This window comes from Vitis riparia, chromosome 16, assembly GCF_004353265.1.
Source record: "Vitis riparia cultivar Riparia Gloire de Montpellier isolate 1030 chromosome 16, EGFV_Vit.rip_1.0, whole genome shotgun sequence".
Lineage (NCBI taxonomy): Eukaryota > Viridiplantae > Streptophyta > Magnoliopsida > Vitales > Vitaceae > Vitis > Vitis riparia.
Window position 1 is genome coordinate 21,641,210 of NC_048446.1, and position 27,475 is coordinate 21,668,684.

The 27,475-nt window shown below is 39.2% G+C and overlaps 1 pseudogene; it reads right to left on the reverse strand.

Moving 5' to 3' along the window:
• LOC117933407 overlaps positions 1 to 4,690 on the reverse strand; it is a 39,905-nt pseudogene extending 35,215 nt beyond the window's left edge.
• Positions 4,691 to 27,475: the final 22,785 nt, after the last annotated feature.

Genomic DNA, 27,475 nt, shown 5'->3' on the forward strand with positions numbered 1-27,475 from the left:
CTTGTTTGAGATTTTAGGGAATTTGGAGCGAAGCTTCTAGGTTTAGTTGAAGGAACTTGCACTTCTTTTCATACACCATAACTGTGTAGAAGTTGTCCATCTTGATGTAAGAATGTGGTTGTACTGGATGTGCCATCAGACCGGCATCCTATGGAAATTGATAATTTCGAACCCTTGAAACGTCATCAATTTGCTTTACTGTGCGGCTTCCTATGTCAGATGAAAATTCCTGATCACAGAAAACTGTAAGGCTATGTTTGGTTCCCAGAAAATTTGAAGGAAAATGGAAGGGAAATAAAATACAAAGGAAAAATAGAGGGAAATAAAAAGTGAAGGAAAATAAAAAAATAGATTAAAAGTTGATAAATTATTTTTTTTGTTACTTCAAACTCATTTTATTTATTTTAACTCATCAATATAAAGATTAAATAATTTAAAAATACATAAGTTTTTAATTAGTTTTAATCATATTTGATTTTCTTTGATATTTTTCATAGGACAACCAAACATAAAAAAATCATTTTCCTTTGCATTTTTTTTCTTTCCTTAGTATTTTCCGGGAACCAAACATAACCTAAGACTCTCCTTTAAGTTGAGCTGGAACCAGTCACGACATGTCACTCTATTACCAGTCCAGTTGTGGAAATTCTCATGACCAATAACTCCTAAAATTGTTGCATAGTCTGTATCTGTAGCAGTTTCTGGAGATGCCAAGACAAGCTTGGAATCGAAAATATTCAAACTTTGGTTTTCCATGGCTCCCATATCAAAATCTGAAACCACCACAATATTATGAAACAGATCCAGGTCATACTCAAGACCAAAAACATCCTCATCCCATTTCATGGCTGCTTTGAGGGAATACATGGCATGGACAGACATGGGTACATCTTGTGCTGAGGTCCAGATCCTTAAAGATACAGTTCGGCCTAAACGGGTAACAAAAGTGTCATCTCTGCTTTCCAACTGTCCAGCAACTAAAGCGAATAAGTAACAAGGTTTCTTGAAGGGGTCTTCCCAAATGATATAGTGTTTGGCATCCTAAGGGTCTCCATGCTCTATGAGATTTCCATTAGACAACAGTACTGGGTATAATGACTTATCGCCTTCAATACGACATGTATATTTTGCCATAATGTTAGGGTGATGTTGATATAATGTAATTTTTTTGGAAACCTTCTGCTACACATTGTGTACAGAAATTACGGAATGGCTTGTAAAGGCCCTCTAATGGTGTGTTCTTTTGCGGACATATCTCAGTAACAGTTTCCAGAGTAAATTCACCACTTGGAAGTGATGAGAGTGTCGGATGGTGTCCTATATATTTTATTGAGTAAACCTTTATCAAGATGTGAACCCCTTTCAGCCAGGAAACTAAAGGAACCACCTTGGATACCCCAGCCAATTAAAATATTTGGATCAAATGAACATATAATCTTAATAAAGTTGTCAAATAAGTGTTTCTCTTCAGAGGAAACCAACACCTTGCAACCAGATGTTCCGCCTAGTTTTCTCTGACATGGTTCAATATTACTTTGACAAAGCACAAAAACTTCAAGATTGAATCAAGAAATTCTTCAGCAGCAGTCTGTGCTGTCCCTGCTAGAGCCATCGCAGGAGAAACTAAGTTAACTGCCAACAAGGTTCTAGCCAGTGAGATCCCATTCCGACGTTTCTGTTTTAGCGACTGATAGCTTTCTAATTGTCCCTTCAAATAATGTAAACCAGTAGTTGCATTGAACGAATTGTCATTTAGAGTAAGGATCCGAATACTTGTAAGGCCATCAAAGAAATCAGCGGGGATGGTGTCGACTTCGTTGTAATCCAAGAAGGCGAATTGCAATTCAGACAATCTGCGAGAAGAAGGCAAATTTTCATTGAAATGGTTCCTCTGAAACCCCAAATTGCAGAGCATTGAAAGCTGGTTGAAGTTCTAAGAGAGAGGTCCCTTTAATCCCAATCCCTTAACTTGAATCTGTGTAACTCTGTCACCACTACAAAAGACATGAGGCCACAAATTTGAGTCAACCCGTTGACTCGTTTCCTTCATTCATTCGCTTTAACAGGTCACAACATTTAATTTCAAAGTATATTGTATAACTTTCAAGTATGTTCAAATCAGAGAGCTCCAATCTATTAATCTTTAACACTCTCCAGCAGATTCTGTTCTTTGTCTCTTCCTATTATACAGAAGTTCGAGCAAGTCTCGTAAAGCTTGAATCTTTAACACTCTACTACCAACTCCATGAGTTGTATCATAATAGCATGTGAATTTCGATGATGAGAGCAGTTTTTGGATAGAATGGAAGTCAAAATCGACTTCATCAACTCCACTTAATCTGATACTATAGAGCTTCTATAATGCTTTTAGAGCAGGTCCATCGTCACAAGGAAATCGAGTAAAGGTTGTCTCAGACAATCCCGGCTTTCCAATCTGAGTGAACTGGAGTTTACTCAAACAATAAACGACCCTTGTAATCAGAACCCGTACCTTCATAAACGCTAGAATTGGCTCATTAATAAGAAAGAATAACTCCGTCATTAGTTTCTCTACTCCAGCCAAATAAGGTTGATCTGTCATACCCACCAAAATACTTTCCTTCAAGCCTTAGCTACTTGAAGACAATCCATCAATTGAATCAGTCTTGACGCCACTTGCTTCCAAATGGTGACTGCAACCTATTTCAGATATTGTACTTTTGTGTAAGTTCCCACAAAAAAGGTGCATCCTTTCAAACAATTTTCTCGAGATAATAGAGTCAATTGACTTCGAGAGACATCTGTTCACATGTAGATTTTGGGACATAGTCATTGCACCTTGGAATCTCAGTTCGAATATTCTTTTCTGTAGGTTGTATTGCTAATGCCATACGAAACCAAATTCTCATCTATTAGAGTTGTTTCTTCATGGAATCAACATGAGCAGGGGAGTTCCAAATTACATGCTTCAGCAACCCACCAATGTTCATCCCAAAATCAATAACAGTAGCAGTGTCATGACTCCCACCATCTGAAGTTCTATCAGAGAACCTATTCCAATATATCTAATGTGAAATTTCTAAGTGCTCATGTTCTGGAACCTGTGACTATGCTACTTAATCCCTATTTCTGCGCAGACAATTGACCCTTTCTTATAATTTTTCTCTTCTATTTTTCGAGATTCTCTATGCTGAATGAGGCCTCATGATGAGTTAGGATTGTCCTCTTTGGCAAAGGCTCCCTTAAAAGAAATGGGAAGAAGGTCTATATCCCCATTGATCAACTAATCCCATAACAGCTTCAGAATTCTGAAATCAGTTGATCTCTTAGCTGGGTAAACGGACAAAGTCTGTATGTGATTCCCATTTATTCATCAAGAGCAAACTGAAGATACCTTTGACATCATATCCCAAGCTTCATTCCATCCAAATCCTTCATCATTCATTAGTAATCGCATCAATTCTGGAATTTCAAGGGTAGGATGTGTATCATTCAACTACGCTGCTATCTTGCTAGGAAATTCAGACCATTGCCACGAGCCCTCATCTTTCCTCTCCTTGAATATGAAAATAATGTCCTAAAGTGAGGTTTTGCATAGAAATAAAATTGTTGCTTTAGTCGCAAGAGCTTTCCACTCGATGAATATTGAACCATCATTTGCTTTGATTGAACCGTTAATCCTATATGCCCCTGTATGCAGCCTTTGTGCTTAAAGTTTTGTGGCCCTGTTTTATGATGAAGTAAACCATTGTACTAGATAGTTTTGGCTGAACTGGAAACAACCAAAGATTCCCCACAGCGTAAGCAATTTCACCTCACAAGATGGAACAGGCGATAGATCCTTCTGAAGACAAAACATTGCGCCGAGCTTCATAGTACCTGGTTATTCACTGAAGGAACTCCTCTTGGACGTGCTGATTCATACGACAAGTTGCCTGATATGTAGGCCTACCTTGTGATTGAAGATGCCACTGACCATGCTGCATTGGTTCTGCTTATTCTCCAATAGATAAGCAACTAAAATCATTTTTAGACTTCGTAATCAACTGTTGTGGATGTGACAACTGTTGAACATCTGCAATTGCCTTTGGCCAGCTTATAGAGATGTTCTCCGATGCCTTGATCGTTGTCTCCTAAGTTCAATATTCCAATTCCTATGAGCTGAACGAGTGGTACGGCTGCATTTTTTTGTAATATCCTGCTGAAAATGTTCCTATGCGCGAAGATGAGACATCAATTATGTGCTTGGCTGCTGGATTGCTTGAGATGGTCTTTCTAAAAATGAAATCAGTGGTTCAATGACTTGGCTAGGAGAAAGTTTTAGTGTTACAAGGCTTTGTGGTTTTTCCAAAATATTTACAAGAGCTTGCAAAGCACTATGCTGTCTCCACATATTGAAATCCGAACGAAGCAAAACCATGGAAAGGAGTTCCACAACTCTTACAGCGGCTGAGCCTTTAGGAATTATACTGCTATTTATTAAGATGCGGAACAATTTTGCAACTGAGGAGTATAATGAACTAGGTGTAACAAAGAGTAGTTCAAGACAATTATCAATAATGCCAGCTTTGACCACATCTAGCTTGAGGGGAGTTCGCCATGCGTAAGGAGGTCTCATTGCTATAAAATGATTGGGAACATCACCAAATTCAAATGCTGACGTATCAATAGTAAGAGAAACTTCGTTGCTATAGGTAATTAGATTCTTCATTGTTTCTACGTACTGATGAATATAGTTGGAAGTGGGCCAACTTCTCATCCTGAATAATAATCCCAAAAAAAATAAACGAATTCATGCTCCTGTAATTACCTACTTCTTCACCTCTTCAAACGACCGCAAAATTTATTCTTTTACCCTGCCTTCATTAAATATAAAAGCCACTGTATCATTGTTCAGAAGAAGAATTCACTGCCATAACAATCAATCCAAAGCTAACACTACCATCTTCACTTTCTCTGTTACATTCACCAATAAGCAAGGATCCATCAATCTCGTGTTCCAAATTACTCAAGTCAGTACTCAACTTCATATTCTGCACCTCAACAACAGGAACATTTGAATCAAAATTATGAGCACCACTCTGCTTGGGGATTGTGTTTTGAATGCGTATTTGAGTAGGCTCAGATGGAGTGGGAATTAGAACACGGTCTTTAGCATTTATATCTTTTCCATGAACTCCAATTACACATTTTATATTTTCAGTTGTATGTGACTCCCCACGCAATTCAACGGAAGAAGATACCGTAAGCTTACTAGAAATATCTCCCTCGTGATGGCTTCCACTTCCATAATAATTACCTTCAGAAAGTTCATTGGTTCCCTCAGATGACAGAGAAGTGTTCAAGTGACTAGTTGAAATTTCACTATTCAATTGGTTCTCACTTTCCAACTAATCACCTTTTTTCTTCACAAAACTGCTCTTTTCATAAGTCAGCTGGGCATGAGAGTCCATCATCTGCTCTAATCTGGCACAATTTTCTACACCTCTGTTGTTGACTTCAACAGCATGCTCTAACCCAACTCATCATAGACACCTGAGTCCTTGACAGTAGTTTGACCCGGAACAATTTCTTCCTGCCCATCAGATTTTAATAGCACTTCAACATATTCTGAGGATGTAGCCTCAGACTAAACACCGGTCTGCCTAGAAATAGAGCAGGATTCCACAACGCTTGAACTAAACTCCATTCCACTACTTCCCTGAGAGGAAACCTCAATTTCGACCAAACTATCAAACCTTAGATGCCCTATTTTTTTACCGTACAAAACCCAAAGAATGCAGATTCATCTATCAATCACAAATATCCAAGGAACATCTTCATGGTTTAAATCCTTGAGCATCAAACCCAGAATGCCACAAACTAAGAACCCTCAAGAACTATGGTAACCTCTGCATTTGTCTAACCCCAAGAAATCCCGTTTTACACGGCCTTTATAAAGTTCCCACCTTTCTTGGAATATTCACCCTGGTAGTCTTCATAGCCCAAAACACCAAAGGAGGGAGAAGGAAGAAATACATAGATGCAGAAGCAAAGAAAAACAATCCAAGAAAAGCAAAGCACGGGAGATAAAGATGGGTAAGCAGACAAGACACATTTCATTATTTTCGAAAGGCCTTGAAGAATTGAACACATCAAGATGAATTTAGTCAAAATTTTATCAAAGTTCTACAAACATTCCAGCCTAAACATAAATCTCTGTTTTAGCTATTTGTAGAAAGAATCAAAGAAATCAAGAACATAGCCATAACAAAAGGAGACATGGAAAATAGTTGAAAACGTACTTGGTTGTCTCCACTCGGTTACTTGGCTTCCCTATTATGGTTCTTTCCCGAAAATCTTTCCCAAAATACCAATCCCCCATAAAAAATCCTCCTCTCTAACATCCTTTCTCACGTATATATATCAGCCCCAAAAAAATTCAATCTGTTGAAGGAAATCCACTTTCCTTTCTTTTATTTTCTTTCATCTTCGAAAATCAGAATGTTTCTCCCCTTCTATGTAGGATCTCCTCCTTCCATATGTATGCAGCCAGCCACATTAATCCCCTTTTTCTCTCCAAAAATATTTTTCTTACCTTCTTTGAGTGCACATGCCTTTGTGAGAGTTGAATAACAACCCCCATTCTCTTGTCAAACAATAAAAAACAAAAAAACAAAAAAAAGAATAAAACCCAAAAAAAGTTAGCAAATCTTGCAACATATAAAAGAATAAAGCAAAATAAAATAAATAAATAAAGTAAAACAAAATAATAAAATAAAATGGTCAATCCTATGCGGGCTATGCAAGTCATGCGACTATGTGAAACATGTAAGAGACGCTAAAAAAAGTCTAATAGGCCAAGTGTGTCTAAATGGGTCAAAGTGAACCTAGATGAACCTAATGTGTCTAATGGGCCAGATATACTTGCACGAGCCTAGGGTGAGACTAGATGGGCCTCACTAAGTCTAACCTAAAGTGAACCTAAGTGAAGCCTAACCTAAACTTGAAGGGCAACCAAGGTCATATGTGGAACCGGATAAACCCCTCAACCAAAGTCCCCAAAGTGGCATAGAAAAAGGTAAGCAGTATAAGTAGCAATGGGCCACCAAGGAACTACTATGGAGCATTAGAAGACATGTGCTAAATGGACAAAATGGAAGGTCTACAAATATGCCCCTCTTCGGTAGAGATCACGAGTGTAAGGAATGTGAGTAAAAATACGAATAATGAGTGGAATGGAGTGAACTATACCGAAGAACTAGAAGAAGGACCAGAGATTTTGTTCTAGCACATGATGAAAGTAAGATTGGAACACAGGGCTGCAACGACAAGGATGGAACTACTCCATGTGGGGAGAATGATAGTAAAGAGATAAAGGTATGTGAAGAGTAGCACAAGGATGGAAAGATGTGAAAAGGATGACTCAAAGTCATAGATGAGATGAATGACTCTGGGTCATGGATAAGATGAACGACTCTGGGTCGGAAATAGGATAAACGACTCTGGGTTGTGAGCTCAGGGCTCTAAATGGAAAGCTGATCAGGATGCTTTCCAGCTCATGGTGCTAGGTTGAGGCCACTCACAAGTGGCTATGATGATGAAAAAGAAACATCTCAGGGATGTGAAGGATGCAAACTACTCTAGGTCGTGAGCTTAGGGCTCAGGATGCTATGAATGACTCTAGGTTATGATGCAATGGGTAACTCAGGTTTACAATGAATAGCTCAAGGCTATGGACGACATGAATGACTTTAGGTCATGATGCAATAAGTAATTCAGGGTTACGATGAATAGCTCAGGGCTATGGATGGCATGAATGACTCTGGGTCATGATGCAATAAGTAACTTAGGGTTACGATGAATAACTCAGGGCTATGGATGACATGAATGACTCTGAGTCATGATGTAATGTGTACCTCATGGTTACAATGAATAGCTCAAGGCTATAAGCTCCGGGCTCTATGACTGATCAGCTAGAAGGAGAGTATGATACACAAACTCTAGGTCAAACCACTCATGGGCGACCAAATGATGAAGGCTCAGCTTAGGGTTGGAAAGACTCCGGGTTTTAAGGAAATGATAGCTCAAGGCTACCAGACTCAAGGCCTAAGGGAAGAAGGATAACTCAAGGTTATAAGACTTAGGGTCTAAAAGGAAAGGATAGCTCGAGGCTATAAGACTGAGGGTCTAGAAGGAATGGATAGCTTAGAGCTACGAGGCTTAGGGCCTAGAAGGAACAGATAAAGAAGACCAACTCGAAAGTGGATAGGAAGTAAATGGGCTTAAAGTCGTATACTCAAAATGCCAAGGGTCGGACTATTGAACTCAAGAAGGGAAATATGCCCTAGTATCCAAGGTGCTCACACTGCTGAAACAACCAATAAATCAATCATCTGCTAAAATCAATAGGTTAGGAACCAATACATCATGACAAACCTCTGAAACGTCTAAATTGAAGGAACCCTCTGTGTCTAAAAAGTTGCTTTATCAACGAATCTACGAAGGTAAATCTCAAAGTGTGTATATCGTGTCTCATCTAAAAGAAAATCTCAAAGTGCACAAAGTACTGCTCATCTAAATAATCCAATCTGTAAGGTAACAATGATGAAAACAACTTTATCTCATGAACATTTGGCTAAAGGATCCACCCATGCTCCTCAGGTGAAACCCAATGTGATCCATCTTTATCTCAACAAATCCATGTAGGGAGGTCTTGATACAATCAATCGTCGAAAGCTCCAGACTAGTAATCAATCTAAAACGAAGTTGGCTACTGTCTCAATCTTAAGGATACTCAAATAAAATGGGAAAATATGCCCCAGTATAAGATCTGATGTCAAAGTCATGAGGTAGACAACCAACAATGATTATCCATCTATGTATTGCTGCCGGAACACAATCTCGCCAAGGATAGGGGAGTATACCCTAGTATGGATATCTAATGTATAATAAGGAATCTGTCAAAATCAATCAAACATCTCTATAACCATGGATAAGAATAGTCATACCGTCCAATAAAAACTAGGAACCTCAGAGAAAATGGGAAATATGCCCCAGTATGGATGTCTGATGCACGACAAAAGGATGAATCCGATATCATCAATGAACTATCTCCAGACTCAAAAATCCATCAAACATCATCATGCCAAGCAAGAGAGAGACCAAATGCTTCTAAAAGTATCTTCCATAAAAGAGAACATAGTAACGACTATACTTCAACCAATCTACAAAAGCCTATCCAAGTGAAGACTATCAAAGATAACGTCTGATCTCATGGCCTCATGGTGGTCTTAAGACACGGGACGTAACGTATGCCAGGGTGATATAGTGAAAGAAATGAAGGGAAACTAGGCTCAAATACCCAATGATCAAACCCATACCCTCGTGTACAAGATGTAATGCATAGAAAAATCTCATGAGCTATGGACCTAAAAGTAACCAAAGGAAATGTCAATGCTGAAACAAGAGAAAGGGTGAGTGGTCAAACTATTAATGAAACGTGTGAATGATGTGAAGAAGACATCAAATCAATAATGTGTATCAATATGCAGGGAATGGATAAAAGGTGGAATAAAGATCTGGAAATAGGTAATAGGATACAAAAGAAGGCAATGAGAAAGTGGAATGAGTGATGATCAACCCATGTTAGTACAATAAAGGAAAATCATATCACCAATGATGGAATGGTGGGTGAGATAATAATTTGGAGACCCTAGTAGAAAGGTTACTCATCTCTCATACCTAATACATAACAACCATGATCCAAGAAGCATAGGATCTCATAGAACTCTCACATGAACCCTCGACACTCCAAATGCATAACAATAATGGCTCAAGGAGTGAAAACCCATATAAAAATCTCATAAGAACTCATAATGACAAATATACCCAATAAACAGACCTCAAAAGGGAACATAAGTGCCCAATGGAGCAAGATGCCGTATACAAACATATTATTGCACTTTTTGTTTTTGTTTTTTTTTGTTTTTTTTTTGTTTTTTGTTTGTTTTATTTTGTTTTATTTACTTTTTTTTTTGAATGCACATGTTCTAATCATCAATAAATCGAACTCCAATGGGAAAAATACAAGGAATGAATAAACTCTCTCAAACCACTAATGAATACATGAACCCCAACCCATGAGACAACCTCTCAAAATAAAATCTTCGAATAAATGCCAAATGATGGGATGAATGGAGTGATACGACTACCTTTTTTGCACCAAGATGTGAAGAATCATCAACCCAAGGAAAAGAAGAGATAAGATGAAGCAAATAATGATAAAAACAAGAAAGAGAACGAAAATGTGATGATAGTAAAATAGAACAAACGGGGTGATAAAGAGACGGTAACAAGAATGGGAAGATAGGCCTATAAGTCTAAAGCTCATGAGACTTTCCTAGCAAAGTATGCATATACACCAAAGGGTCCCAACCCGGGTGTAGATATGGTAATCAAGGCTATAAGAAAGAAATAAGGCTATAACATACCACATGAGGCTCAATGGGCTAGCAATGGTCTAATATACTAATAAAGGTGATAAGGTGTAAGGCTAACCGAAATGATGGCCACCCATCCTACGGCCATAATCTCAAACATAATACTTCTTCAACTGATCTACATTGATAGGCTCTGAAAACTGGTTTCCATCTAAGTCAGTCAACCATGCAGCCTCTTCTGGAGTCAACTCTCGAATAACATAAGGCCCACTCCAACTAGGTCTGAACTTTCTTCTAGGGTCTCCAATCAAACCTCTGAGAATCCTCAAAACTAAATCCACTTTCTGTAATGGTCTAGGCTTAACCCATTTCCTGAAGGCACGAGCCATCTTCCTTTGATAGGCCTGGACATGATCGACTGCTCTCAATCTCCTCTCATCTAAAAGGTTAAGTTGATCAAATCAAGCCTGAGCCCACTCTGTCTTAGAAATCTGCTGCTCAAGGGCTACTCTCAATGAACCCATCTTTGTCTCAACTGGCAAAACAACTTCCATACCATACACTAGAGAGTAAGGTGTAGCTCCTGTAGAGGTGCAAAAAGAGGTACGATACGCCCACAATGCAAAAGGGAGTTTCTCTAACCAATCTCGAGAAGTTTCAACCATCTTCCTCAAAATTCTCTTAATATTCTTATTTGTAGCCTCTACCGCTCCATTGGTCTGTGGCCTATATGCAGAAGATCTATGATGTCGAATGTCGTACTTCTACAACAAAGTATCTACCTCAGCTCGGAAGTGCACCCCTCTATCTGAAATCAACTCATGAGGAACCCCATAGTGACAAATGATGTGTGACTTGATGAAACTGGCAACCCTAGCAGATGTCAACCTCGCATATGATGCGGCCTCCACCCACTTGGTGAAATAATCTATGGCAACTAGGATGAACTCATGACCACTAGAAGATTTTGGTGAAACCTTCCAATACTATCAACACCCCATATTGAAAATGGCCATGGCGAGGTCAAAGCGTGTAACTCTGATGGCGGTGCATGAACGAGATCACCATGAATCTGACACTCTGGGCATTTTGAACCAACTGACAACAATCTGTCTCCATAGTCAACCAGAAATAACCCGTCCTCATAGTCTTACGGGCTAGCATGTGTTCTCCCATATGCGGACCATAAACTCCTGCATGAACCTCTCTCATCACTCGATTTGCAGAGGCTCGATCTAAGGTATCTATACAAATCACAAATCTAGTAGCCAAATGCCTCAATGCTCTTCGATCCTTGGCAGTGGCTACCTCAGGGTATGTGCCAGATCTAAGAAACTGATAAATGTCATGATACCAAGGTAGATCATCCTAGACCTCTATTTCTTCAATCAAACAATAGTAGGCGGGCGTAGACCTCAACTCAATCAGCAACATACATACAACTACATCAATCAGAAAGTTCACAGAAGAAGCTAGGGTAGCTAAGGCATCGACAAACCGGTTCTACGCTCTAGGTAGATGAACATATATCAAGTCATCAAATCTTGCAACCGGCAACTCCAAATAGGTGTGATACGGCCTAGGCTTCACATCCCTAGTCTTCCAAACCCCTTGAATCTATCTGAGTACCATATTTGAGTCACCAAATACCTTCATCTGTCTAATGCCGAGTTTTAATGTAGTCTTTAAACCAAGGATACAAGCCTCGTACTCAACTATATTATTTGTGATAGGATGTCGATCAGGGAATGCTAAGCAAATAGACCTCAGAATATGATCACTTTGAGGGGATACCAATAGAACACCTATCCAATACCCTAACTGATTGGCTGCACCATCGAAATACATGTACCATCCTGATAAACTAGTCATAGCAAAAAACTCCTCATCTGGGAAGTCATCATCAATTGGTCTATCCTTGGATGTCGGTAGCGAAGCTAAGTAATCGGTGACAATGCTTCCCTTAATGGACTTGTGAGAAACATACTAAATATCAAACTCTGTCAAAAGTACGAGCCATCTCATCAGTCTACCAGTCAATGCAGGTCTATCAAATAAGTATCTTAACGGGTTTAGGCGGGATATCAAATGCATTGAATACTCTATCATGTAATGCCTCAATCTCCTAGTAGCCTAAACTGGTGCCAAGCAAAGGCGCTCAATCATAACATATTTCATTTCATACTCTAGCATCCTCTTACTCAAATAGTAAATAACCCACTCCTTCCCTAGGTCATCAATCTGGGCTAACTGATTACTAATCAAAAGATGCACTTTTATAGCTTGTTATAAACTCTTTTAAACACTTTTGAGTAGTATTTATTACCTTTTAACTCAATTGGCACATTAAGGACCCTTGCAAGTGTTACTAATCAGTTTTTGCCTAGTTTTGGTGTTTTTGGTAGCTTTTTTATCATTGAAGCAAGCCAAGAACGAGGGATAATTTTGTGCAACCCTTGGCAATAGGTTTCCAAGCCAATCAAGAGATGCAAGGAAGAAAAACAGAGAAAGAAATCCAATATGAAGCAATTTCACATGGCTATGCGAAATTCAAAAGGATAGCAGCTGCAAGACAAATTTAGAGCATTTTCTGGAGTCTATTGTATACATACTATATATTGTTTCGAAACTTGGGAAGTTAGAAGTCCAACACTTCAAACTGTGTGCAAATCAGAGATGAAATGAAGAAGTTATGGCCATTTGAAAACAACTGCACCAAGCTGAAAATGAATTTTTGCAACTCCTTTTCCACTTGTGAAATTTTCGTAAGTTGAAATTCCAACTTGCGAAAATGGGAGCCAACTTGTGAAATCCTCAAAGCTCAAATTCGTAAGTCCATTATTCAACTTGCGAAAAATTTCATGTAATCTTCAGATATTTGCACACCGACTCAATTAGATTTTTTTCTCAAGATATTTTGTAATTACCTATTTTCTCCTTGTAATCAGCTACAAATATTTTTGGGATATTTAGGATATCTAAAGGGAGGTTAAAAATATCTCTCTGGATATTTCTTAGAAAATATCTTCTATATATATATATATATATATATATATATATATAAATATATATATCTCTCTTTGTTATCATGTAAAGAAAAATATATACAAAAGAGGATCGTAGTAAGAAATATATCTATAGAGCACTTGCTCTGCTTTTACCTTCTTATTTTTGTTTTCTATTTTGTTTTTATTTCTAGCAAATCAAACTTTGAGGATGTTTTCCCAGAGGATGAGTGGCTAGGCTTTTTGTTTCTTGGAGTGAAGGAAGCTAGGTAAGGTTTCAGATACAAAAGTGGAAGTTTCATTGTTTCAGTTTTTAATGAAGAGAAAGTGTGACCCGTTAATAGTTTTTATCTTTTTAGTTAACTTAAAATCCCCTAAAATTGCCTGGGCCAACACTTGGTAAGGCAAGTGGTCTCTATCCATTGAGATACACTAGTTTATCTCTTGTGAGCCTCTGGGAGGTGGTTTAAAGGTAGGATTATCTAGAATAACCAACACTTGGTAAGCTTTTGGACTCCTAGGAAACATCCATTAGTTATCTCTTACGAGATTTTAACAGGTAATCCAAGGTTAAGGATCGCCTTGAATGCCCAATACTAGGTGAGAGGTATGAACCATTACAAGATGATTTAGTAACAGGGATTTAGTGTTTGAAACCACTAAGGGGAAGCATTTGTACCACACCGGTTCGGGAAATAACTATATGTTAAATCCCCAATGCGAGGAAAAGATCCAAGTGATTGAAATCTCCCTTTTTGTATGATGAGCCTAAGCCTAGTGATCTAAAACTCCAAGAAGCACTTTTCGTTGTAAGAAATTTCAGTTACTTTATTTTTGGTTTCACTTAACACCAACCTTTTCAAACATACTTATGTTTTCTTCTAAAGTTAACCTTGAAAAGAAAAAGCACCAATTTAGTTTTTGAACTAATATTAGTTGTAATTTGAAAACCCATCCCTGTGGATGATCCTAGAGCCACTATGCTATGCTAGCTAATGCTACCCTAGTATATTAAGATATTTTGTGTAATTAGCTATTCTCTCATTGTAATTAGTTGAAGATATTTTAAGATATTTATGATATCTAATTGAGGGGTTGAAAATATCTCTCTTTATATATCTTAAGATATCTCTTTGTAATATCATCTCAGAATCTCGAAAGACATTCTTGGGGATCGCTTGTACATTTTTTAGTAAGAAATATACAGAGCTTTGCTCTGCCTTACCTACTCACTTTGATTGTATTTTTCTTTCTAGCCAAACAACCTCTGAGGATGTTTTCTCAGAGGATGAGTGGCTAGACTTTTTGTTTCTTGGACGAAAGGAAGCTAGGTAAGGGACCCAACTACAAAAGTAGGAGTTTTCCTTGTTTCAGTTTTTAATGAAGAGGAAGTTGTGACCCGTTAATGGTTTTTATATTTTTAGTTAACTTAAAATCCCTTATAATCACCTGGGCTAACACTTGGTAAGCTTTTCGGACTCAATCCATGTAGATCCATTAGTTATCTCTTGCAAGCCTCTAGGAGGTGGTTCAAAGGTAGGATTACTTAGAATAACCAATACTTGGTAAGCTTTTGGACTCCTTGGAGACATCCATTAGTTATCTCATGCGAGCTTTTGAAGGGTAATCCAAGGTTATGGATCACCTTGAATGGTAAATGCTAGGTGAGAGGTACGAGCCATTGCAAGATGTATCAGTGAAAGGGATTTAGAGTTGAAACCATTAATGGGAAGCAATTGTAACACACCAGTTGGGAGGATAACTATAGGGCAAATCCTCAATGCGAGGAAAAGATCCTAAATCTCCTTTTTTGTATAAGCGACTTGAACTTAGTGACCTAAAAATTCAAGAAACCTTTTCTTTGTAATTAAAATCAATTACTATTATTGGTTAGTTTAAAACCAACCTTTTTCAAACCAAAGATTATGTTTTCTTTTAAAGCTAACTTAGAAAAGAAAAAACACCAATCCAATTCTTTAAACTAATATCAGGTGTGAAATGAAAACCCATCCTTGTGGAAGATCCTAGAACCACTATGCCATGCTAGTTATGCTACTCTAGTATATGGTGAAATAAGTTTATAAAATTTGTTGATAACTCCTGTCTGAGGACTGAATCAAAGGAACACCAATTGGGGACAAATCACTATGAACAATTTTGGGGTGTGGTTGACATGAACGACTCTAGGTCATTAACTCAAGGCCCTAGATGCAATGAAAAGTTCTAGGTTGTGGTTGACATATAAGACTACGGGTTGCGAGCTTAGGGATTTAGATGATATGAAAAAATTTGGGTTGTGGTTAGCATGAATGAATCTGGGTCGTGAGCGTAGGGCTTAAGAAGCTAAGAATAGCTCAGAGCTGTCAATGACATGAGCGACTCTAGGTCGCGAGCTCAAGGCTTTAGATGCTCTTAACAACTTTGGGTTCTGGTTGAAATGAATGACTTCGGGTCGTGAGTTCTAGGCTTTAGATTCTATGAACAACTCAAGGCTAATGATGACATGAAAGACTCTAGGTCATGAGCTCAAGGCCCTAAATTCTATGAACAACTTATTATTATGGATGATATCAATGACTGGGTTATGAGCATAGGGCCCTAGATGCAATGAACAACTCTGGGTTGCATTTGACATGAAAAACACTAGGTCATGAGCTCAAAGCTCTAGACGCTTTGAACAGCTTAGGGTTGTGGGTGACATGAGTCACTTTGGGTCTTGAGCTCAAGGCTCTAAATGCTAAGAATAACTCTAGGCTATCGTTAACATAAATGACCTTAGGTTATGAGTTGAGGGCTTTAGATGCTATGAACAACTCAGAGCTATCGATGACATGAGCCTCTTTGGGTCTTGAGTTGAGGGCTTTAGAAGCTATGAACATCCCTGGGTTGTGGTTTACATGAACAACTCTAAGTCATGAGCTTAGGGCTCTAGATGCTATGAATAACTCAAGGCTATCAATAACATGAAATGCTCCAAGTTGTGAGCTCAAGGCTCTAGATTCCATGAACAACTTAAGTTTATCGATGACATGAAAGACTCTTGGTTGTGACATCAGGGGTCTAGATTCTATGAACAACTTAGTGTAGTGGAAGATATGAATGACACTGGGTCATGAGCTTAAGGCCCTAGATGCAATGAAAATTGTTGGGTTGTGGTTGACATGAAAGACTTTGGGTCGTGAGCTCAGAACTTTAGATGCTATGAATAGCTCAAGGCTATGGATGACTTGAGCCACTCTTTGTCTTGAGCTCACGACTCTAGATGTTATAAACAATTCTGGGTTGTGATTGACATGAATGACTCCAGGTGATGAGCTTAGGACTCTAGATTTTATGAGCAACTCAGAGCAGTGGATAACGTGAACAACTCTAAGTCATGAGCTCAAGTACCTAGATGCAATGAACGGCTTTAGCCAGTGGTTGACATGAAAGACTCTGGGTCATGAGCTCAGGGCTTTACATGTTATGAATAGCTTAGTATTGTGGACAACATGAGGCACTCTATGTCTTGAGCTCAAAGTTTTAGATGCTATGAGTAACTCTATGCTATAGTTAACATGATCGACTTTGGGTCATCAGCTCAAGCCTCTAAATGCTATTATTAATAACTCAGGTTGTTGATGAGAGAGCTACACTATGTCATGATCTGAGAGCTCTAGATTCTATGAACAACTTTGGGATGTGGTTGACATTAATGACTCCAGGTCGTGTGCTCAGGGCTCTTGATGTTATGAACAACATAGGCCTATCAATTACATGCAAGACTATAGGTCATGAGCTTAAAGTTCTTTATGCTATGAACAACCCAGTGTTGTAGATAACATGAGCTACTGTGTGTATGAACAACTCATGGCTCTAGATGTTATGAATAGCTCTAGGTTGTGGTTAACTTAGACAACTCCGAGTCATGAGCTTAGGGCTCTAGATACTATTAACAACTCAGGGTTATGGATAACATGAGGTACTTTAGGTCGTGAGCTTAGGATCTATAACAACTCTAGGTTGTGGTTGACATGAACAACTATGGGTCATGTGCTCAATGCTTTTTATGCTATGAACAATTCAAGGCTATCTATGATATGAAAGACTATGGGTTATGAGCTTAGGGCTCTTGATAATATGAATAGATCAAGGTTGTGGATGATAGGAGCTACTCTAAGTCATGAGTTGATGTCTCTAAATGCTATGAATAGCTAAGGTTTGTGGGTGGCATGAGCTCCTCTCAGTCGTGAGCTTAGCGCTTTAGATGTTATGAACAACTTTGGGCTATGGTTGATGAGAACGAATCCAGGTCATGAACTCAAGGCTATAGGTGTTATGAACAACTCTAAGCTATGGATGACATGAGCTACTTTGGGTCATGAGATCAGTCCTCTAGAAGTGATGAATAACTCTAGGCAGTGGTTGACATGAACGAATCTAGGTCGTGAGCTCAATGTTTTAGATGTTATTAACAACTCAAGGCTATGGATAACATGAACAAATCTGGGTCGTCAACTTGAGGCCCTAGATGCAATGAACAACTCTGGGTTGTGGTTGACATGAAAGACTCTAGGTCATGAGCTCAAGGCTTTAGATGCCATGAACAACTCAAGGTTATGGATGACATGTGCCACTCTAGGTCTTAAACTTAAGGCTATGGATGTTATGAATAACTTTGGGTTGTGGTTAGCATGAATGACTCTGGGTCATAAGCTTTGGGTTTTAGATGCTATGAATAGCTTAGGGCTTTCAATGACATTACCCACTTTAGGTCGTGAGCTCAGGGCCTTAAATGCTATGAATAACTTTGGGCTATGGTTGACATGAACGACTCTGGGTCATGAGCTTAAGACTTTAGATGTTATGAATAGCTCAGGGTTGTCGATAACATGAAAGACTATGGGTCATGAGCTCAAGGCTTTAGATTCTATGAACAACTCTGGGCTGTGGATGATACAAATGAATCTAGGTCGTGAGCTCAGGGCCATGGATGCAATGAACAACTCTAGTTTATGCTTGACATGAAAACTCTAGGTCATGAGCTTAGAGCTCTAGATGCAATGAACAACTCAGGATTGTGGATGACATGAGCCACTCTGGGCCTTGAGCTCAAGGCTTTATATGTTATTAATAACCTTAGGTTATGGTTGATATGAATGACTCTAAGTTGTTGGCTCAGGGATTTAGATGCTATGAACAACTCAAGGCCATTTACGACATGAGCCACTCTCGGCCATGAGTTTAGGGCTTAGATGTTATGCACAACTCTGGGTTATGGTTAACATGAACAACTCTAGGTCGTGAGCTCAGGGCTTTAGATGTTATGAAGCACTTAAGGTTATTGATGACAAGACAACCTCCAAGTCGTGAGCTCAGGACTCTAGATTCTATGAACTGCTCGGGGTTGTGGATAACATGAATGACTTTGAGTCGTGAGCTTAGGGCCTTAGATGCAAAAAACAACTCTAGGCTAGGGTTAACACGAAAGACTTCGGGTTGTGAGCTCACGACTCTAGATGCTATGAACAATATAAGATTATTGATGACATCAGCCACTCTGGGTCTTGAGCTCAAGGCTTTAGATGCTATGAAAAACTCTAGCCTGTGGTTGACATGAATGACTTCGATTTGTGAACTTAAGGCTCTAGATGTTATTAACAACTTAAGGTTATGGATGACATGAGCTACTCTAAGTCGTGAGCTCAATGCTCTAGATGCTTTGAACATCTCTAGGTTGTGGTTGACATGAACAACTTTGGGTCGTGGGCTTAGGGCTCTTGATACTATGAACAACTTAGGGTTATTGATGACATGAAAGACAATGGGTCATGAGATAAGGGCTGTTGATATTATGAACAACTTAGAGTTGTGGTTGACATGAACGACTCTTGGTGGTAAGCTTAGGGCACTAGTTGCTATGAATAGTTGAAGGTTATGGATAACATGGGCTACTCTAGCTCGTGAGCTCAAGGCTCTAAATGCTATGAACAACATTGGGTAGTCGTTGACATGAACAACTTTGGCTTGTGAGCTCAAGGCTTTAGATGTTACGAACAATTTTACGTTATGGTTGACATGAACGACTCTAAGTTATGAGCTTAGGGCAAAAGATTTTATGAATAACTCAGAGTTGTTGATGACATGAATGACTCTAGGTTGTGAGCGCAATGAACAACTCCAGGCTATAGTTGGCATGAAAGACTCTAAGTTGTGAGCTTAAGGCTCTAGATGCAATGAACAACTCTAAGTTATGGTTGGCATGAAATACTATGAGTTGTGAGCTCATTGCTCTAGATGCTATGAAAAACTCAAGGCTATGGATGACATTAGCCACTCTAGGTCTTGAGCTCAGGGCTCTAAATGCTATGCACAACTCTGGGTTGTGGTTGACATGAATGACTCGGAGTCATGAGCTCCAAGTTATAGATGCTATTAATAGCTCGTGATTATGGAAGACATGAGGTATTTTAGGTCATGAGCTCAACGCTTTAGATGCTATGACTGAATTTGAGCTATGGTTGAGATGAACGACTCCAAGTCATGAGCTTAGGGCTCTTAATGCTATGAACAACTTAGAGTTGTCAATGACATGAAAGACTACAAGTCATAAGCTTAGCATTATAGTTACAATGAACAACATGAAAGACTACAAGTCATAAGCTTAGCATTATAGTTACAATGAACAACTTAGGGTTATGGTTGACATGAACGACTCTCAATCATGAGCTCAAGGCTGTAGTTGCTATGAACAATTAAAGGTTGTGGATAACATGGATACTCTTGGTTGTGAGATCATGGCTCTAAATGCTATGAACAATGTTGGGTTGTGATTGACATGAATGACTCTGTGTCATGAGCTCATGGATCTAGATGCTATGAACAAGTTAGGGTTATGGATGACATGAACGACTCTAATTCGTGAGGTTAGGGCTCTAGATTCTATGAACAACTCTACATAGTGGTTGAGATGAATGACTACGGGTCGTGAGCTAAGGGCTATAAATGCAATGACCAATGTGGGGTTATGGCTGACATGAACGAATCTGGGTTGTTAGCTTAGGGCTCTAGATGCTATTAACAACTCAAGGATGTGGATGACATGAGCTACTTTAGTTCGTGAGCTTAAGACAAAAGATGATATGAATAACTTTGGGTTTGGTTGACATAAACGACTCCTAGTCCTGAGCTCAAGGCTTTAAATTCGATGAACAACTTAAGGTTATCAATGACATGAGCTAATTTTGGTCATGAGCTCAAGGCTTGAAATGCTATCAACAGATTTAGGTTGTGGTTAACATGAATGACTCTGGCTCATGAGCTTAGAGCTCTAGATGTTGTGGATAACTTAGAGCTATCGATGAGATGAAAGACTTTGGGTCGTGAGCTGAGGGCTCTAGATTCTTTGAACACTCAGGGTTGTTGATGACATCAGTAATTCTAGGTCTTGTGCTCAATGTTTTAGATGCTATAAATGACTTTAAGTTGTGGTTAACATAAATGACTCTATGTCGTGAGCTTAGGGCTTTAGATGCTAGTAACAGCTCAGGGCTATGATGTAATGAGTTTCTCTTGCTTGTGAGCTTAGGGCTCAAGATGCTATGAACAACTCTAAGTTATGGTTGACATGAACCACTCCGGGAAATGAGCTTAAGGCTCTTGATGCTATGAACAACTCAGGGTTGTTGATGACATGAAAGACTCTAGGTCATGAGCTCAAGGCTCTAGATACTATGAACAACTCATAGTTGTGGTTGACATGAATGACTCTTGGTCGTGAGCTCAAGGGACTAGTTGCTATAAATAGTTGAGGGTTGTGGATAACATGGGTTACTCTAGGTCATGAGCGGCTTTAGATCCAATGAATAACACTGGGTTGTGGTTAATATGAATGACTCTATGTCATGAGCTCAGGGCTCTAAATGCTATGAATAGCTTAGGGCTATTGATGACATGAAAGACTTTAGGTCGTTAGGTCAGGGTTTTAGATGCTATGAACAACTCTGGGTTGTGGTTGACATGAATGACTCCAAGTCATGAGATGAGGACTCTAGATACAAAGAATGGGTTAGGGATGTGGATAACATCAGCTACTCTGGGTCATGAGCTTAAGGCTTAAAATGTTATGAACAACGTTAGGTCATAGTTGACATGAACGACTTTGGCTTATGAGCTTAGGGCTCTAAATATTATTAACAACTCAGGGTTGTCAATAACATAAAAGACTATAGGTTGTGAGCTGAAGGCTCTAGATACTATGAATAGCTTAGGGTCGTGTTTAACATGAACGATTCTAGGTCGTGAGCTCAAGGCTCTAGATGCTATGAATAGCTTAGGGTTGTGTATAACATGGGCTACTCTAGGTCACGAGCTCATGGCTTTAGATTCTATGAACAACGTTGGGCTATGGTTGACATGAACGACTTTGTTTCGTGAGCTCGGGGCCCTAAATGCTATGAATAACTCTGGGTGGTGGTTTACATGAATGACTCTAAGTCGTCAGGTTAGGGCTCTATATGCTATAAATAGCTCTAGGCAATGGTTGACTTGAATGAGTTTGGGTTGTGAGGTCTGGACTTTAGATGTTATGAATAGCTCAGGGTTGTTAATGACATGAAAGACTCCGAATCATGAGCTTAGGGTTATGGATGACATGAATGACTCGAGGTTTTAGTTAAGGCTTACAGATACTATAACATCTTAGGGTTGTGGTTGACATGAACAACTTTAAGTCATGCGTTTAGGGCTCTAGATGCTATGGACAACTCAAGGTTTTCAATGACATGAGCCACTCTAAGTCTTGAGCTTTGGGCTCTAGATGCTATGAATAACATTAGGATGTGGTTGATATAAACAACTCCAAGTCATGAGCTCATGACTTTTGATGCTATTAAAATCTCAAGCCTATGGATGAAATCAGCTACTCTTGTTCGTGAGCTCAATGCACTTGATGATATCAACAACTCTTGCTTGTGGTTGACATGAATGACTCTAGGTCGTAATCCAAGGGCTCTTGATGCTATGAACAACTCAGGGTTATCGATGACATAAAATACTATAGGTGGTGAGCTCAGGGTTCTTGGTTCTATGAACAACGTAGGGCTATGGATGACATGAGGTACTCTAGGTTATGAACTCAAGGCTCTAAATGCTATGAACAACTTAGGCCTTTGGATGACATGAGCTCCTCTTGGTCATGAGTTGAGGTCTCTAAATTCTATGAACAAGTCAGGATTGTGGATGACATGAATGACTTGGGGTCGTGAACTAAAGGTTATATATACTACGAACATCTCAAGGTTGTAGTTGACATGAACGACTCCGGCTCATGAGCTTAGAGCTTTAGATGCTATGAACAACTCAGGGTTTTCGATGACCTTTGCCAATTTGGGTCGTGAGCTCAGGGCTTTAATTGTTATGAACTACTCTGGGATGTGGTTGACATGAATGACTCCAAGGGGTGAGCTCAAGGTTCTAAGTGCTATGAAAAACTTAAGGTTTCTTGATGTCATGAAAGTCTTCAGGTTGCGAGCTCAAGGCTTTAGATTTATTAGCAACATAGGGTTGTGAATGACATGAACGAATCTTGGTCCGAACCTTAGGGCCCTAGATGCTATGAACAACTCTAGGCTATGGTTAACATTAATGACTCCAGGTATTAAGCTGAGGACTTTAGATGCCATGAACAGCTCAAGGCTGTCAATGACATAAACCACTCTGGGTTGTGAGCTCAAAGCTTCGAATGCTATGAGAAACTTTTGGCTATGGTTGACAAGAACAACTCTAGGTCATGAGCTCAAGGCTCTAGATGCTATGAATAGCTCAGGGTTGTCAATGATATGAAATACTCCGGGTTGTGAGCATAGGGCTCTAGATTCTATGAATAAGTTAGGGTTGTGGATGATTTGAATGACTCTCAGTCGTGAGCTCTAAGCTCTAGATGCAGTGAACAAATCTAGGTTGTGGTTGACCTGAAAAACATTGAGTCGTGAGCTCTAGGCTCTCGATGCTATGAATAACTCAAGGTTATCGATGACATGAACCACTCTGGGTCATGAGATCAAGGTTTTAGATGTTATGAAAAACACTAGGTTGTGGTTGACATGAACCACTCTAAGTCGTGAGCTTATGACTTTAGATGCTATAAATAGTTCAAGGTTTTTATGACATAAAATACTTGGGGTCGTGAGCACTGGGCTCTAGATTCTATGAATAGGTCAGGGTTGTGGATGACATGAATAAATCTCAGTCGTGAGCTCTAGGCTCTAGATGCAATGAACAACTTAGGACTATGGTTGGCATGAAAGACTTTTAGCTATGAGCTCATGGATACTTAATGTTGTGGATTATATGAATGACACTAGGTCATTAGCTCAGGGCCCTAGATGCAATGAACAATGTTGGGTTATGGTTGACATGGAAGACTCTAGTTCATGAGCTAGATGCAATGAACAATGTTGGGTTATGGTTGACATGGAAGACTCTAGTTCATGAGCTCAAAGCTCTAGATGCTATGAACAACTCAAGGCTATGGATGACTTGAGCCATGCTTGGTCTTGAGCTCATGCCTCCATATGCTGTGAACAACTCTAGGCTGTGGTGGACATGAATGACTCTGGGTCATGAGCTCATGGATTTAGATGCTATGAACAACTCAGGGTTGTCAATGACATGAAAGACTTTGGGTCATGAGCTTAGGACTCTAGATTCTATGAGCAACTCAAAGTTATGGATAACGTGAACTTTGAGTCATGAGCTTAGGTACCTAAATGCATTGAACAACTTTAGGAAGTGGTTGACATAAAAGACTCTAGGCCATGAGCTCCTCTGGACTTTAGATGTTATGAACAGCTCAGTGTTATGGACAACATGAACCACTCTATGTCTTAAGCTCAAAGCTCTAGATGTAATGAGCAGCTCTAGGTTGTGGTTAACATGATCGACTTTGAGTCATCAAGTCAAACCTCTATATGCTATTAATAGCTCATGTTGTTGATGACATGAGCTACAATATGCCATGATCTGAGAGCTCTAGATGTTATGAACAACTTTGGGTTGTGGTTGACATTAATGACTCTAGGTTCTCATGAGCTTAACCCTTTAAATGCAATGAACCATTCTAGGATGTGGATCAGATGAATGATTTTATGTCATGAGCTCAAGCCGTTAGATGTATGAATAGGTTAGGGCTATGGATGATATGAATGGTTGGTTCGTGAGCTTAGGGCTCTACAAAATCACATGAACGACTCCAGGTTGTAAGCTCAGGGTCTAGATGATATGAATAGCTTAGGGGTGTGGATGAGATGAGCTAATTTGGGTCATGAGCTCAAAGCTCTTGATGATATGAACAACTTAGGGCTTTGGATGGTATGAACAACTCAGAGATCTAGATGACATGGGGTAATTTGGGTCGGGAGCTTAAGGCTCTGGATGCTATGAACAACTTAGAGCTGTGAATGATATGAAAGACTCGAGATCCCATGAGCTTAGGCCTCTAGATGTTACAAATGACTCAAGGATTTGGTTGACATGAATGACTATGGGTCATGAGCATAAGGCTCTAGATGCACTAAAATGCTTAGAGTTACGAATGATAAGAACAATTGAGAATCCTATAAGCTCAGGCCTCTAGATGCTATGAATCGCTCAAGGTGGTGGATGATATTAATGATTCTACGTCATGAGCTCAAGCCTCAAGATTCTATGAATAGCTCAGGATTATGGATGACATGAATGACTTCGGGTTGTGAGCTCAAGGCTTTAGATGTCATTAATAGCTCCAGGTTATGGTTGGCATGAATGACTCCGGATCGTGAGCCCAAAGCTCTAAATGCTATGAACAACTTAGGATATCAATGACTTTAGGTCATGAGCTCAGGCCACTGGACATGAAAGACTTTGGGTCATGAGCCCAGGCCTCTAGATCCTATGCACAGGTTAGAGATGTCAAATACATGAAAGACTCTAGGTCATGAGCTTAAGGTTTTAGATGATATGAGCAGCTCTAGGCTATGGTTGAGATAAATGACTACTGGTCATGAGCTTAGGGCTCTAAATGCTACGAACAGCTCAGAGCTACAGTTGACATGAACAACTCTAGGTCATGAGCTAAGGGCTCTAAATGTTATGAACAACTCTGGGCTATGGCTGACATGAACGACTTTGACTCATGATCTCAAGCCTCTACATACTATGAATAAATCAAGGATGATGTTGACTTGAAGGACTCTAGGTCGTGAGCTTAAGGCTCTAGATTTTATGAGTAGCTCAAGGTTGTGGTTAACATGAATGACTCTCAATTGTGAGCTCAAGGCTCTAGATGCTATAAATAATTAAGGGTTGTAGATGACATGAATGACTTCGGGTCATGAGCTCAGGCCTCTAGATACTATGAATAACTTAGGGTTATGGTTTGCATGAAAAACTCCAACCCATGATCTTAGGGCTCTAGATGCTATGAACAACTATGGATGATATGAACGACTCTAGATCTTAAGATCGAGCCTCTATATACTATGACTAACTCAAGGTTATTGTTGATTTCAAAGGCTCGGAGTCATCAGCTCTAGGCTCTAGATGCTATGAACATTTATAGGTTCGAGATTGAAATGAATGACTCCGAGTCGTGAGCTAAGAACTCTAGATCCTATGAAAAAGTTAGGGTTGTGGATGACATGAATGACTCTGTTAAATACTATGAATAGCTCAAGCCAATGGTTGATGATTTCGTGCCCAGCTGGTGTATGTCCTATTGATTGGTGCTCAATCAACTAGTGTACCTTGATTTCGATCCTCAGACGAGAGTAATCAACAAAATTTATAACCTATATCACCATGTACTAGGATAGCCTCAGCTAGCATAGCATAGTGGCTCTAGGATCGTTCACTGGGAAGGGTTTTCCACTTACAACTGATGTTAATTCAAAGTTGAATTGGTGCCTTTTCATTTCAAGGTTAGCTTTAAAAGAAAACATAATCTTTGGTTGAAAAAGGAATTGTTTTAAGCTAACCAAAAATAGTAACTGATTTTAATTATAAAGAAAAGTGTTTCTTGGAGTTTTTGGATCACTGGGGTCAGGCTCCTAATACAAAAATAGAGTTCCGCTCAGTTGAATCTTTTCCTCGCATTGGAGATTTAACATATAGTTATTTCTCTAACCGGTGTGATACAGATGTTTCCATTTAATGGGTTCAAACACTAAATCCCTCTCACTGATTCCTCTTACAATGGCTCATGCCTTTCACCTAACATTTGCCATTCAAGGTGATCCTTAACCTTGGATTCCCCTTCAAAAGCTCGCAAGAGATAACTAATGGATGTCTCCTTAGAGTCCAAAAGCTTACCAAGTGTTGGTTATTCTAGAAAATCCTACCTTTGAATCACCTCCTAAAGGCTCGCAAGAGATAAACTAGTGTATCTCAATGGACAGAGGTCACTTGCCTTACCAAGTGTTGGCCCAAGTGATTTAAAGGTGTTTTAAGTTAACTAAAAACATAGAAACCATTAACGGGTCACACTTTCTCTTCATTAAAAGCTGAAACAACAAAACTTCCAATTGTTGCATTTGACACCTTACCCAGCTTCCTGATTACTACTCAAAAAGTGCTATTTGATAACTTGTAATTAATCCTTTTAAACACTTTTGAGTATTATTTATTGCCTTTTAACCCAATTAACATGTTAAGGCCTCTTGCAATCAATTCTAATCAAATTGCCTTAAGTTTTGGTGTTTTGATAGCTTTTTTATCACCAAAGCAATATGAGATTGAGGAAAGTTATTTGGAATCCTTGGCAAAGCAATGGGAAGCTTAGAGGCATGAAGAACCAAAGCTTTGAAGCACTTTTGCCATAAGAAAAGTTGAAATGCAAGGAGGGGAAGCAAAGAGAATCTAGCCATGAAGCATTCTTGATGACAATCATTTCAGCTACTTTTGGAGCACTTCCTGATGTCCAATTTATGCATACTATATGTCATTTGAAATCTTAGGAAGTCATCAATCCAATGCTTCAAACCGTGTACGATTTTGAGCTGAAATGAGGAAGTTACAGCCTTTGGAAGACAACTACTCCAAGCTGAAGGAAGGATT